This window comes from Globicephala melas, chromosome 5 (assembly GCF_963455315.2).
Source record: "Globicephala melas chromosome 5, mGloMel1.2, whole genome shotgun sequence".
Lineage (NCBI taxonomy): Eukaryota > Metazoa > Chordata > Mammalia > Artiodactyla > Delphinidae > Globicephala > Globicephala melas.
Window position 1 is genome coordinate 117,738,396 of NC_083318.1, and position 13,489 is coordinate 117,751,884.

Below are 13,489 nucleotides of genomic sequence, written 5' to 3' on the forward strand. Positions count from 1 at the left end.
TCTTGACTATTAACCCATAAACTAAAATCTCTTGTACTAACAGCTCACGCGATCTTCAGTGCAGTACTTCTAATGACTTGCAGGACATTTTCGGCTTTACGTTCCACTGTTATCTCAATCTTGAGCTTTCCACAGTGAAGCGCATCCATTTCCCTGCCTCACCCCCGTGTTTTAGCTAGGACCCATATCAGGTCCTGCAATGTCTACTTTTCCTCACTCCCACTCAGTCCTCAGGATCCTCCCTGTACTCTGCACCTCTCACTGAATGAAGGCCCATCAAGGGCTTAGAAGAGTGCCTGGCCCATACTAGGCACTCAAAATTATTTTAAATCAATTCAACGAATAAATAAAATGTATAAACAAATTAGATCTTCTTTGAAATAGCCCTTCTTTTATTCCCCATTACTTTTAACATATTCTACCCTTTAGCATCCACTCAGCAAATATTTATTGAGAGTCTATCATTTGCCAGGCACTGACATGATGGGGATATAGCAATGAATGAAATAAAACTACATGCTCTCCTGTAGCTCATGTGCAAATGGGGACAGGTGAGAATTAACAAACAAATCATTAAATAAAACATATATAAGTCCATTGCTCCTTATCTGAAAATCTTAACTCAAAAGGGCTCTAAGAACTGAACGTTTTGCTTAATTTACTGGTTAACAAAACATGAACTGGCATAAGACTACTTACAATCTGCATTTATTTCACTTTTGAGGAGGTCCCTGGATAAGCTTACTATATACCGTAGTTGTCACACAGTATATAGCAAAGGCATTATGTCACTCTCTTAGTCTGCTCTGCTAGGGCTGCTGTAACAGAATACCAGAGAGTGGATGACTCACACATCAGAAATTTATCTTCTCACATTCTGGAGGCTGGAAGTACAAGAGCAAAGTGCTGGAAGGGTCAGTAACGACTTTCTTCCTAGTCTGCAGACAGCCACCTTCTCACTACGTCTGCACATGGCCTTTCCTCTGTACGTGTCAACTCCTGGAGTCTCTACCTCTTCTAATAAAGACAGCAGTCCTTCTGGATTAGGGCTCCACTCTTAGGACCTCGTATACCAGAGTTACCTCCTGAGAGTCCCGTCTCCAAATACAGTCACACTGGGGGTTGAGCTTCAATATACGGATTTGGTGGGGAGAGGGAGAGACACAACTCAGTCTATAAAAATGACCTGTCCAAAAACTGAAAAAAATCTCAATTCCAAACACATCCGACCCTAAGAGTTTTGGATAGGGTAGTGTAAACCTGGCAGTACGGCAAGTAGTTGTGGGCGTCTGGAGGAGAGTTTAAGCAGAGAATGCTGGTGGGAATGCAACACGAAGTACACCAGTCAGGGAAAGCCTCCCTGCAAAGAGGGTATTTGAGCCAGGCTCCCCATGAAGTAAGGGACTGGGCCACATCTGAGAGAAAACAGTCTAAGCAGGGGGAACAGCAAGTTCAAAGACACGGAGACAAGAACAGAGCAGTATGGGTGATGAATAGAAAGGTTGTCGGTGTGACTGAAGCCCTGAGCTAAGGGAGGAAGAGCAGATGAGGCAGCAGAGGTACGAATCACCGAGGGCCTTACTGACCACTGTAATGGAATTCGGCTTTTATTGAAGTACAATGAGATGGCAATAGAGGGTTGTGAATAGAGGAGTGGCGTAACTGGATCAATGCTTTAGCAGGATCCCAACGTGTGACAGATAATCTTCAAGATGGTGGCCACCCATCAATGCCTTCTTTCCATGAACAAGCATAACATACTACCCAGCAAGAGGCTGAGCCTATGTCCTCTCCTCTTGAATCTGAGATGGCCTCCTGCCTTGCTTTTCGCAATAAAATGAGACAAATGTGACAGTCTGGGAATTCCAGGCCCAGGCCTTCAGAGCATCTGCAGTTCCTGCTTCCCTCTTATAGAAGCTGGATACTATGTAAGGAGTCTAACAACCCTGAGACCACCATGTGAGTAATCCCAATCTAGCCATGGGGAAAAGCCAAGTGGAGAAGCATGAAGGAACCCAGCCAACAGCCAGGACTGAGGCCCCACATATGACCCAATTTCTTAAACAATCTCAGACAGTCCTTTGGAGTCATACCAGCTGAGACCACAGACATTCTGGCATAGAGACAAGTCATTGCCACTGGGTCCTGTCCAAACTTCTAATCTTGGAACTTTAAACAAATAAAATCACTTTGATTTTACACTCCTAAATTTGGGGGCTAGTTATTTACATAGCAATTAGTAATTGACACTGAAATTGATATAAGATCAGGTGATAGGTAGACACCTGGGGAGTACATAGCAAGGACACTCACTGTTAGTGAGGCGAGAAAGGCAGTGATGAAATTATTATTAGAGGCTGGAGAGAGGGCAACTCATGTTGCACAGTTGCCTGCAATAATATGGAAGAAAGAAAACGTATCTAATAAACTTGTGGACCTGGCTAAGAAAATTTCTGAATGTGATCATTGGCTTCCTTTTGCAGCCTAGGATTAATTGCAGGAAGAGAACGAGGAACATTCAAGCTGAATTTAGAAGAAATCATTCAACCCAGGACTTGCTAGGTTGGAAAACTAAACTTACTGTCATTCTTGTCTCTCGAGACAACACAAGATTCTCAAAGAAAGAAGTAGTCTTAGGGTAAAGATCAAATCCAGGGCCTATTAGTACAATGGACTCTCAGGTTAAAGATCAAATCAAGTATGTGGCTGGAAGACGCCTCATTAAATCTAGAATGGATTTAAAGTGGCACCTCATAGACCCTATCAGTGAGACAAAGGTGTTTCTAAAGGCCTTGAAGGCTTTTCCTACAGCATTCTGACTCACAGCCAAAGTAAACCGGAGTCCGTCTCAAGAGTTTTCTGGGTATGTCTTTTCCAATGGAGTGAACCTCAATAAAGTTTACAGGAAGCCCCCAAGGTTTATAAGAAAATGGTACCCTCCCCCCCACCAAAAAAAAGCCCCACCAGCTAAACAAAAAAGAAGGACACACAAAAAAGTCTCTAGATCCCTAACTCACCATGAGCAGGAAGCACCCTGCTCAACTGCTATAGCAAGAGCTATTTCTTACGGAAAAGGAAGAATCAAAGGAGGAGCCTTTAACTTCACAGCCAGCCCAGCTGAGGTTCCAGATGCACAAATGAAGAAACCTCCTTGGGTGTTTCATCCCCAGCAGGCTTAGAGGAACTGACCAGCTGCATGTAGCCCAGACTGCAGCATCATGACAAATAACAAATTTTTGTTTTTTAAGCCATTGCATTCTGGAGTGGTTTTTGTTTGTTTGTTTTGTGGTTTTGTTTGTTGGTTTAATGCAGATAAGTAAGAACAGATAACTGAAATCTTCTTGGGGTTGGGGTGGGGGGAGGGACAAGTAGAGCAACAGAGAGACCACCTCTTGCCACGATACCATGAGACATGATTAACGGTGGCCTGGGCCCATGTGGCAGCAGTGAAGATGGTAAGCAGGTCAGATGTGGGATCTATCTTCGAGGCACAGCTGAATGATTTAGCAGATTAAATGTGGGGTGTGAGAAAACAAGAATTATCTATGCAGCTACAAGAATGGATTTGTGAGATGAAGAAGACAGTGGGAGAAGCAGTTTTGGGGGTTAAGTCAGGAATCCAGTGAGAACTAGATATCCAATCAGAGATGGTGAAGAGGCTTCTATGTATGAGTCTGGAGTTCAGAGAAAAGTCATGACTCCAGACATGCATTTATGAATCACCACTTGGGAAGGTGTCAAAAGCCATGAGATTGAGAACACCAAGGGATTGAGCACAGCCAGAGAAAAGGTCACGAACTGAGCCCACAGATGCCTACATTTAGAGGTTAAGAAAGCAAGGAACTGGCAGAAGAGACTGCAATAGGTGCTGGTGAGGAAAAGGGACAATAAGGAGAGGGGATGGCCTGGAAGCCAAATGAAGGACTTTCTAGTTCTGCTGACAGGGCACCTAGGAAGAGAACCCAGCACTAATCACTGGATTTAACATGGGTTCTTAGTGCCTTTGACAAGTGCATTTTTCATACAATAGTGGGGATGACAGCCTGGCTGGGTCAAGAGAGGATGAGAAGAGAGACCCTGGAGACAGAATAGGGTTGACTTTGAAAGTTGTCCTATAAAATGGGGAGAGAAAAACCAGGTGGTAACTGGAGAGAAACATGAGGTCAACAGAGACTTTTTGTTTTTTGTTTCTAATGGGAGAAATTATAGCATGCCTGCATGGTAATGGGAAAGACTCGTTAGAGAAGAAAATTGATGATGAATTAAAAAAAAAAAGAAAAATTACTAGAACTGTGTCCTTGAGCAGATAATAGGAATGAGACTACATCCCTGAATGAGTGCAATAGATTTCTGGCTGGTTTCCTCAGCTCCAATTTGTTCTTTTCTTCAATAAATCCTAGCCCAGACTTATTTTCCTAAGATAGTGTTTTTATTATAACGTTCCAGCGATGTGTTTTGCTGTGTTACTTAGGTTTCCTACCTGCTTTTGCATGCCTCTGCTTAGCTGTCAAATTGTCCAGTGATCACTGAGGTCAACATAAGTCAACTATGTGTCCAGCCCCTGGCTGGGGACACGGGACACACTGTCCTGTCTTTATTCAAAACGTAAGTGTAGAGACAGGCACATAAGAAGATGAATTTACAGAGAGAAAAGCTATTATAAGGGAATGTAGACAGCACCAAATAAATTCGTATCAGGGAGAGAATAATTCTGCCTAGGCAGCAAAAGTTAGAGACGGTGGGCTTTGTGAGTAGGACATTCGAAGGCTGACAAGGAGTGACAAGGAATACAGCAAGTGTGTCTAGAGCGCAGAGCAGGTATGACTGGAGATGAGGGGGCAAAGGCTGTCCAAGACCGACTGGAACTTACTCCTCACTCCTTTCAGTGGGAAGCATCTATCGCAGCCACACTCCCTTCTTTACTGCCCCCCCGCCACCCTAGGCGTGAACACACATACTTTCTTTTAAGCACAGTGAACCATGGCAGTCCAGAAACCACGGGCAGGGGATAGGGATGAGGCTGAACTAGATCAGAGCTCTTCGAAGTGAGGGACGGGCACTCCTGGGGAACCCCCATGACTTTCCAAGGTCTGTATGACCACAGGGAGCTCTAAAGAAATGAATTTCCAGACCCACTACTTCCTTCGGTGCCCCTTTGTGTAAGTGATATGCCTGAAATGTGCCTGAGGCAAAGCAGATTTCTAGCAAGTTCTCTTCCCCCCCCCCCGCTTCCTCTTTCATAATGATGCTTCTCCCATTTTACGAAAGAAAGGTGGACCTCTCCCCCATCCAGAATCCTACCATGCGCCTTGCCTGTCCAAGGTGCCAAATACAGGGCCAAGTGGAAAAACTGATATTAGAGATACCTTCTTTAGTCAAAGCAGTGATATCCACACTACCCACCTCTACGCTGATATCATTTCCAATGTAGTTTAGTTTTATGCTAATAAGTACTTATCAAAAGTGAATGCGGGGTGCTTCCGTGGTGGCACAATGGTTAAGAATCCGCCTTCCAATGCAGGAGACACGGGTTCGATCCCTGGTCCAGGAAGATCCCACATGCCACGGAGCAACTAAGCCCGTGCGCCACAACTACTGAGCCCGTGTGCCACACCTACTGAAGCCCACGCACCTAGAGCCCGTGCTCCGCAACAAGAGAAGCCACCGCAATGAGAAGCCCTTGCACCACAATGAAGAGTAGCCCCTGCTCGCCGCAACTACAGAAAGCCTGCACGCAGCAACGAAGACCCAACGCAGCCAAAAAAAAAAAGATAAAGAAAAGTGAATGGGATAGTTTGGTTAATTGTGTACTAATAATATTTAAAATAATATAATGAATAATTTTAACAATATAGTTATTTATTTTAGAAAATGAAATCTCACTGTATATGCTTATTTTTGGTGCTGAGGAGTAAGGAGAGCAAAAAAGTTGGGAAAATATATTGTAAAATATCTAACTAAGACGTTCAATTAAAAAATATTATTTGAAAATGCTGGCAGTCAGGGCTAACAGTCTGCCAAGGGTACAGCTAACCCTTGAACAACAGCAGGGTCAGGGGCGCCAACACTCCGCTCAGTGGAAAATCCGCTGTAATTTTCAGCAGGCCCTGGGTACCGCAGTCCTTCCGTATCCGTGGTTCTGCATCACAGATTCAACCAACCACGGATCCTGTAACACCACAGCATTTACGGTAAAAAAAAAAAGCCTTGTATAAGTGGACCTCGCAGTTCAAACTCCTGTTGTTCAAGGGTCAACATAGTTCCTGTCCCAGATTTTTATCCAAAGGCATGTAAGCAGGAGGCCCAGTAAGGAGACTTCAGTGATACAGAGATCACTGACTATGTCACTGGGCTCGTGTGTCATGACCTTAGAGTCTCCCCACCCCCAACCTTACAGCCCTAATATTTTCCTCTTCTGGGATCATTTTCGGTTTCAATTCCTTTACTTGACAAAATACTTTCTGTCACTCTCCTTCAGCATCTGGAAAAGAAACAACTTAGAATATGATCACCTACTATAGGCATTGACTTTTTTTTAACTCCTTCTCATGTGGTCTATATATAGTCCTCTGCTTCTAAAAATGACCTGCCAGGCACCACTAGATTTGCAGCGGGATAAAACACTGGAAGATATGTGTGTATACATACTCTGCCTCCAGATAGAAATTGTGTACAAATACTATCGTTGAAATGAACAGAGATCAAAGAGCCTCTTATTTCCTATTTCTGATTCCGGCACTGAATAACTTTTTTTTAAAAAAAGTGTAACATTCCCTGACATGTAGCAAGTTAATAAATAATCATAAATATATATGAAATTGATTATAGTTAGTAACATTACCATTAAATAGGAGTAAACACTATGAGCAAAACCCACAAATGTTCTCTCAACTTTCCTATGGAATTTTTCCATCCAATCCATAAAATAGGATAGCAGCCAACAACACATAAGCGATGCTCGGCCTCAACAGTCTCATGAAGTAATCTGTAATCGCTGGGTAAATAAATCAAAGCACTAATACTGAGTTAAAAACAGGAGTTGGCTTCTTGCCAACCCTCAGACCATAAAATCTTCTGAAAAGGGGACTTCCCGAATAGTTGACTACACCACTTCCACTGTGATATGTGAGTCTTCTGATCACTCCCTGAATCCCAGCCTTTTACTTGGATGGATGGATATATAGGTAGATAGAAAGATAGAAAGATAGATAGATAGATAGATAGATAGATACAGACATATCGATCAATCCACATTTGCCTATTTGCCAAGCTCTACCAGCAAAAACTATGTACACTGGACAAATGTTTTCATTCAGGAACCATAAAAAAATTTTTCTCCAAGGAACCAAACACATATAGACACTCATGTGAATATCATTTGCTCATAAAGATAATCTTTAAATATATAATTAATAAGGTCAATTATACAAGTACCATATAAGCATTAATTTTAAATGAATGTTCCATCATTATAGCACTCCGCATTAAAATGAAATAGTGGTTGATTGTCACTGTCAAACTGTGGGAACTATTTCTATGGAAATAATATCACCCTTCATAAATATTGGTGCTCTTAAATCTGTCTGGGTTCAAACCCCAGCTCTACCAGTTTCTCACTCTGTGACTTTGGGAAAGTTATTTAATTACTACTCTATGCTCCAATTTCTTCAGTTATAAAATACAGTCCCTACATCACATAAGTTTATTATGATATTTTTTAAAAAATAAACACATACTTGGAACAACATCCAGTACATAATAAGAATTCAACAAGTGTTAGCTATGATTCATATTATTTCCCATAGTCAAGCTGTGGACCTAAAACAGTACTCTCTGTATTGTCATTAACTAACCTTCAAAAGAATAGTTACATAATGAATACAGCTAAACAGTAAACTCTAAGCAAGATAGGAAGAAAGGGCAGTTTTCTAAGTTTTAAAATGCTTTAAAAACTGTTAGGGTTCGAGACTCATTTAAAAAACTCCTTAGAGTTATGGCTATTTTCCTCAGAAAAAATCCCCTTTACACAACATTTCAGAGCTTCATTCACCGCCTTCCTGAAATCCACCCAGAGCCAGCAAACCTGAGATGGAGAACCTTCTAGGATTTAAAATTCTTCAATTATCAAACTTTATTTCAATAAACTTTAGACCACTGCTTTCTCCCATCCTTCAAAGAAGTTTATAAACATGTATTGCATTGACAAACATTATGTCCTGTGATACGGCTGTTGACATTTACATATTAATTTCATGGATTTAAACGGAAAGCATCAAATTGTTTTTCTTAAACCCACTGGTAACCTGTAGGAAAATCCTAATTCCAGAAATTGTAGCTTCAAATCAGGTTCTGGAGTTCCCACTCCAAATTAGCAGAGAACAGTGAACCCAAAAGTATGGGAACACTCTGCCTACCAGAAGTCCAGCGGCCAACCTAACCCCTCTGTCACTCTGTCATAGAGCAGATGATACTGCTGGAAAGGCTGTTCTGAGTCTGACCAAAACTTTGACAGGAGAAAACAGAGGAAGAAATACAAGGGTGTGCCATTAAAACACAACCAGAACAAACCTTCAGAACTTTGTAAACTTCTTAACTTTATTAAGTAAAACTTTAAATTTTTTCATCACTTTTTAAATCTAAAATGGCTATTGCTTTGTTTTCAGTCCTTTCCTTTCTATATCCTTGTGTTCTTCCCTTTGTATCTCCTCCCTCTGTCTATCATGCCCACCACACTGCTTTTTAATAAAAATGACAGGAGTTTAATGTATATTGTACCCTGATGCTTTCCATAGAACAGTCCACCTCTGCACAGCAGGATGCTGTAACCACCTAGATCTGATCTGTTTATTCAATCAAGTCAAAGAAGCCTCTATTCAATCAAGTCAAAGAAGCCTCTAGAAGCCCACTGACAAGATAAGAATGCCTATCAGTTACAAGGAGATACCATTACCAGTGTCATAACATTAGACTGTAGCTTTTAAAAACATAATGGAGATAGCTAGTGACAACCATTTCACTTCCAGTTTCTAAACTTCTGACTCACCCTGTTTAAGAATCTGTTATAAGCAACACTGAAGAATTAATCTTGCCTTACATATACTTCGAAAATAACAAAGTTTTAAATGCATAGAAATTCAAGTTAAATTCAATATATTATAAGCTAAATTCAAATACATTGTATACACTTGCAAGAGTCTCAATAACACCTGACAAAATTAACTGGATTTTCACTTAAAGCCACTTTGAATAAGGATTTCACGGCAGTACAAGTCTCCTGCATTTCTTCCAAGTTTCTAGCACTGATTTTCTGGAAATAATATAAACGGAGGCCTGATTGTCAAACGGTAACCATTCCTGCAGATTCCTCTCCCAAGGAAGGTTAAGTGTCCTGATCAAAGCAGAGGAGGGTAATTTGATGACTAAGATAGAGTCAGACGTGCTGGGCTCACACTCAAGTTGGCACCAGCCGGCGGGGAGTTTGGGAGGGGGCAGGGAAGAAGCGGGAGCTGCGGTACCTTTCTTGAACTTTCTGAGCTCGATGAGGTGCAGAACTCAGCGCTCTGTGCCGCCGGACCTCGCTTTCTCCGAACCCCGCAGCTGGGCTGGGCTGGCCAGGCGCGCGTCCCTCGCCCTCCGCCTGCCGGTGCGGAGTCGGTGGAGCCGACGGCGGAGCCGAGCGGGGACCCGCTAGCGGACGAGCAATCTGTGCTCGGCTGGAAGCGGAGGATGGCGAGGAGAGCCCGCGACGGCAATAAAGGGTCAGAAGGGGAAATACCTCCGCGCGGAGCGCCACCTAAAACCGAAGTCGCGGTCAAGCGTTCCCCAGAAGAGGGCGGGGCGGCCCGGCCGGTAGCCCGTTGTGGGGAGACGCGTGCGTCCGGCCAGAGCTGGGAGGAGTCCGAGGCGAAGGCTTTCGGGGAGAGTTCCCTCGCCCTTTCAGCCACCAGCACCTCCCCTCCCAAAGCGGAGAAGCCAAGCTCTGTACCTCCATCGAGTCCGGGCTACAGAGTTGCGGGCGGCGGGCAGCGAGGCGGGGCGGGCGCGGTCGTCCGGCTCCCTTCCCGGGCGTCGGGCCTCTGCGGCCAAGAATGAATCAGCTGGGGTTCCCCTGGACGCCTGGAACCCAGGGTGTCCCAACTCCCAACGAAAAGAAAAGTGAAAGAGAAAAGAGGAGAGGCGAATATAAACACCCCCAGCGGAGGCTGAGGGAGGGGAGGGTGGCGGCAGCCCTTGGCCGACTGCCCCAGGTGGCCTGGCTCCCCGCCCCCAGGGAGGTGGCCGCCGCTGCCAAGCCCGGGATCTCAGAACCTGCAGGGCCAGAGGGAGGCGGTCTAGGAGCGCCGGCCCCGCCTCGCAGGGACGCTGGACCGGGACTTGGCCTATCCCTCCTGCGGCACCTGCAGGGAAGGCGCGAGGAGGTGGCCCGGAGTCCACCTGCCGCATCCACGGGCGCCGGGCATGGCACGCCAGGCTGCCCGGGCTGAGACTGAGACCTGGGAGCAGCGCGTGACCAAGCTGGCCAGAGGAAAGGGAAAAATGCGTTGGATCGGACGGAATGGGTGGCTACTCCAGACCTTGACACTCTCCACGGCCTAGAAGAAGGAAGGCCCTGAAGTCCTGCTAGAGAAAACGTGGGAGGAAGGCCCCTGGGCGACTACTTTGTCCAAGGTAGTTGGCACGGAGGGTGAATGAACATGAACGAATGTGCCTATCTGTGGACCACTTTCCCAGCCTAGGGCGTCGTCCAGTGTAAAACATTACAATGGGACCACGTGGAATGTTGTTATTGTAGGATTTTACAGTTAAAAGAAGGAACTGAGTTCTTTGAGGCCAAGTGATCCTTGTGCCTCAGAGCCTGCAGAAATGGTTTCAGTTTTTGGAAGCACTTTGGAGAACCTTGCACACGTGTGAATCACTGAAATTCCCTAACGGAAGGCTGCTTGCCCAAATTTTTCAGTCATGGCATGGAAATAATAAGGCTCCCTGGAGCTTGGTAAAACATTTAACTAACTTTTCTTTGTATTACATACATGTTATAATAAAATTTAAAAATATTTGAAGAGATTTAAATATTAAATGTGCATAAAACCATTTTGCATTTTTATGAAAAAGATGAGCTCTAGATAGTCACGATCAATAAAGTAAGTGAGATGAAAATGTAAAAACTTTTTTACAGCCATTCAAATCTTTACCATAGCTGGAAATTATATTTAAAGAAATGAAGCAATCATTCCTTTCTGTGCAAGACAATGTAATGTTGAATTTTCTTGTGATAATGCCAATAATTTCAAATCCAATCAGACTTTTTCATAGCAATACACTGAAGCTCTGATTTGCAGAATGAGGATGCATCCTGAGTGAGATTGGGCTTGCAGCTGGATTGGATTCTGTTGCAACAGAGGTAGCAGCCCCAAAGGTAAACTATGTGTATATCGAAATTAATGATGGAGAAGTGGATCTGTGTCTGCATGTCCACTTGAACTGGTCCAGTCCTTCTTGGCTCCCACAAGATGAGCTCCCATACCTCCTTCAGCCCCATTACAGATGCTGCGTATTCTGCAGCTGGTGGCTGAAGTAGTTGTCCAGATAGTAAGGCCCACCCGTCATTGGCCTCACTTAGCACCAACTAGCAGAGGCAAATATCACTGCCGCCAGAGGTCACATCAGTACCTCCCAGATCCTGCTGCACTTGGGCTGCCTAAGAGCACTAGAAAAAGCTGTTCTTAGATGGGGCTCACTAGCCTGGGGGCTCCAGCTGTCCCTGGGGCTGAGAGACATCAGTGTCTGACAGCACACTTTTAACACATGGCCACCATGAATTTTCTGAGCTATTGGAGAAGTTTTCACAAGGCTATGAAACTGATGGGAATTTTCTTCATAGAGCCGAGCTTTAAAGTACAATCTGAAGACATAAGAAGAATAAAATTGGTTTACAGATATTGATCAAGCTTCTAATATATGTAAGTTCTAGAACAAGATGGGCTGAATGATATATAAAGCATTTAGTCAGATTAAAATAGTCAGAGATAAAATAACATAAATGACAAGAAAGTGAAACTGAAACTGCTGATGGCCACAAGAGAGACTTTGCTCAACTACTTGCCTCCCAAGTATGTAAGTCAAATTTGTTTTCGCAATTACCCCCAAAAGAAGTATTTTTGAATTAGTTATATAAATGCCTGCAATTTATTGAGGTTGGGTATTCAGCATAATGTTATTGTTGCACTGCCTCAAACAGAGACATCTAATGTATGCCACTTGTATTTTCAGTTGCCACAGGCTGTTTGACAAGATATTGAAAATTGCTCACACCAATGAACAAGTAAATTCCACTGTATAAATTAAAAACAAAGACCAAGATTGATGAAATAATTTGAAACTGCCTAAGGGTAACTAATAAAATTACCATGTGGAAAGAAGTAAAAATTAACTAAACCTCACAGAAGTGACCATAATCATTTTTCTTTGAATTAAAAAAATTAACAATAAAATCATAGTTGAATACATTTTTAATATCTGATTTTTCATTCCAAAGACAATGCTAGCCAATTGGCTAGTTGTCTTTAAAATAAATGTTTTCTTTGGAAACTATGTGGAAGTAGTTGAAAGTTAGCTCATCTGACTTAGTGTTCAAAGTCCATGACTGTGACCTTATCTATAGTTCTCCTAAGGAACAAATCACAGGCCAAGAACAAGCTGATCTTCTGGTCTTTGCAAAACATAGCCCGGGACCTCTGAATTTGCCATTTTGGTTAAAGCCTTACCTCAGTGTTGCTCCTCCCCTCTGTCTTTTTGGTGGTCCTAACAATAGAGGAATACTCTTCCTCTTACAGATTACTTGAGTTTTCAAGGGCTTCTTAAGTTACTGCTTTCTCAGAGGTGCAGCAATACTAGCTACTACTTCTGTAGTTCCTACAGGGTGTGCCCAGGTGCCCACTAAGACAAATATTAGCTCACTAAATCCTCACAACAATGCTATGATATATGAACAACTATTATCTCCATTTTACTGATGGAGAAACTAAGACCCAGAGAAATTTCCCAACTTGCCTGCAATTCACATGCAATTGAGTGGCCCCACTGCAAGGCTCTGACCTCAGGCAGTCTAGCTTGAGTCCTCACCCCTGTACTCTGCTACCTCTAAATTGACAACCACCCTCTACAGCTTCTAAAACAAAGAATTCCTGAGAAAAGAAGCCTTTGACTCTTAGGCTCCCTTCACCTAAATGTTGGGACAAATACCATATTCATTAACTGGAAGATACAACGTTGTTAAGGTGTCAATTCTCCAGATTCCAGGCAATCCCAGCAGGCTTTCTTATACAACTTGATGAGCAGATTCGAACATTGATATGCAAATACAGAGGACCTAGAAGAGGCAAAACACTTTTGAAAAAGAACAGTGTTGGAGGATCTATACTACCAGATATCAACACTTAATATAAACTTATGAAGACCAAAGCAGTGTGGTAATGGAGTAAAGGTAGAC

The 13,489-nt window shown here is 43.3% G+C and overlaps 1 protein-coding gene across 2 annotated transcripts in view; it reads right to left on the reverse strand.

Moving 5' to 3' along the window:
- IL15 (interleukin 15) overlaps positions 1-9,643 on the reverse strand; it is an 87,512-nt gene extending 77,869 nt beyond the window's left edge. For both annotated transcript variants that reach the window (XR_009564063.1, XM_030878114.2), the window contains exon 1: positions 9,516-9,643. The gene's annotated coding sequence lies outside the window, so the exon portion shown is untranslated. The remainder of the gene's footprint in view (positions 1-9,515) is intronic.
- Positions 9,644-13,489: the final 3,846 nt, after the last annotated feature.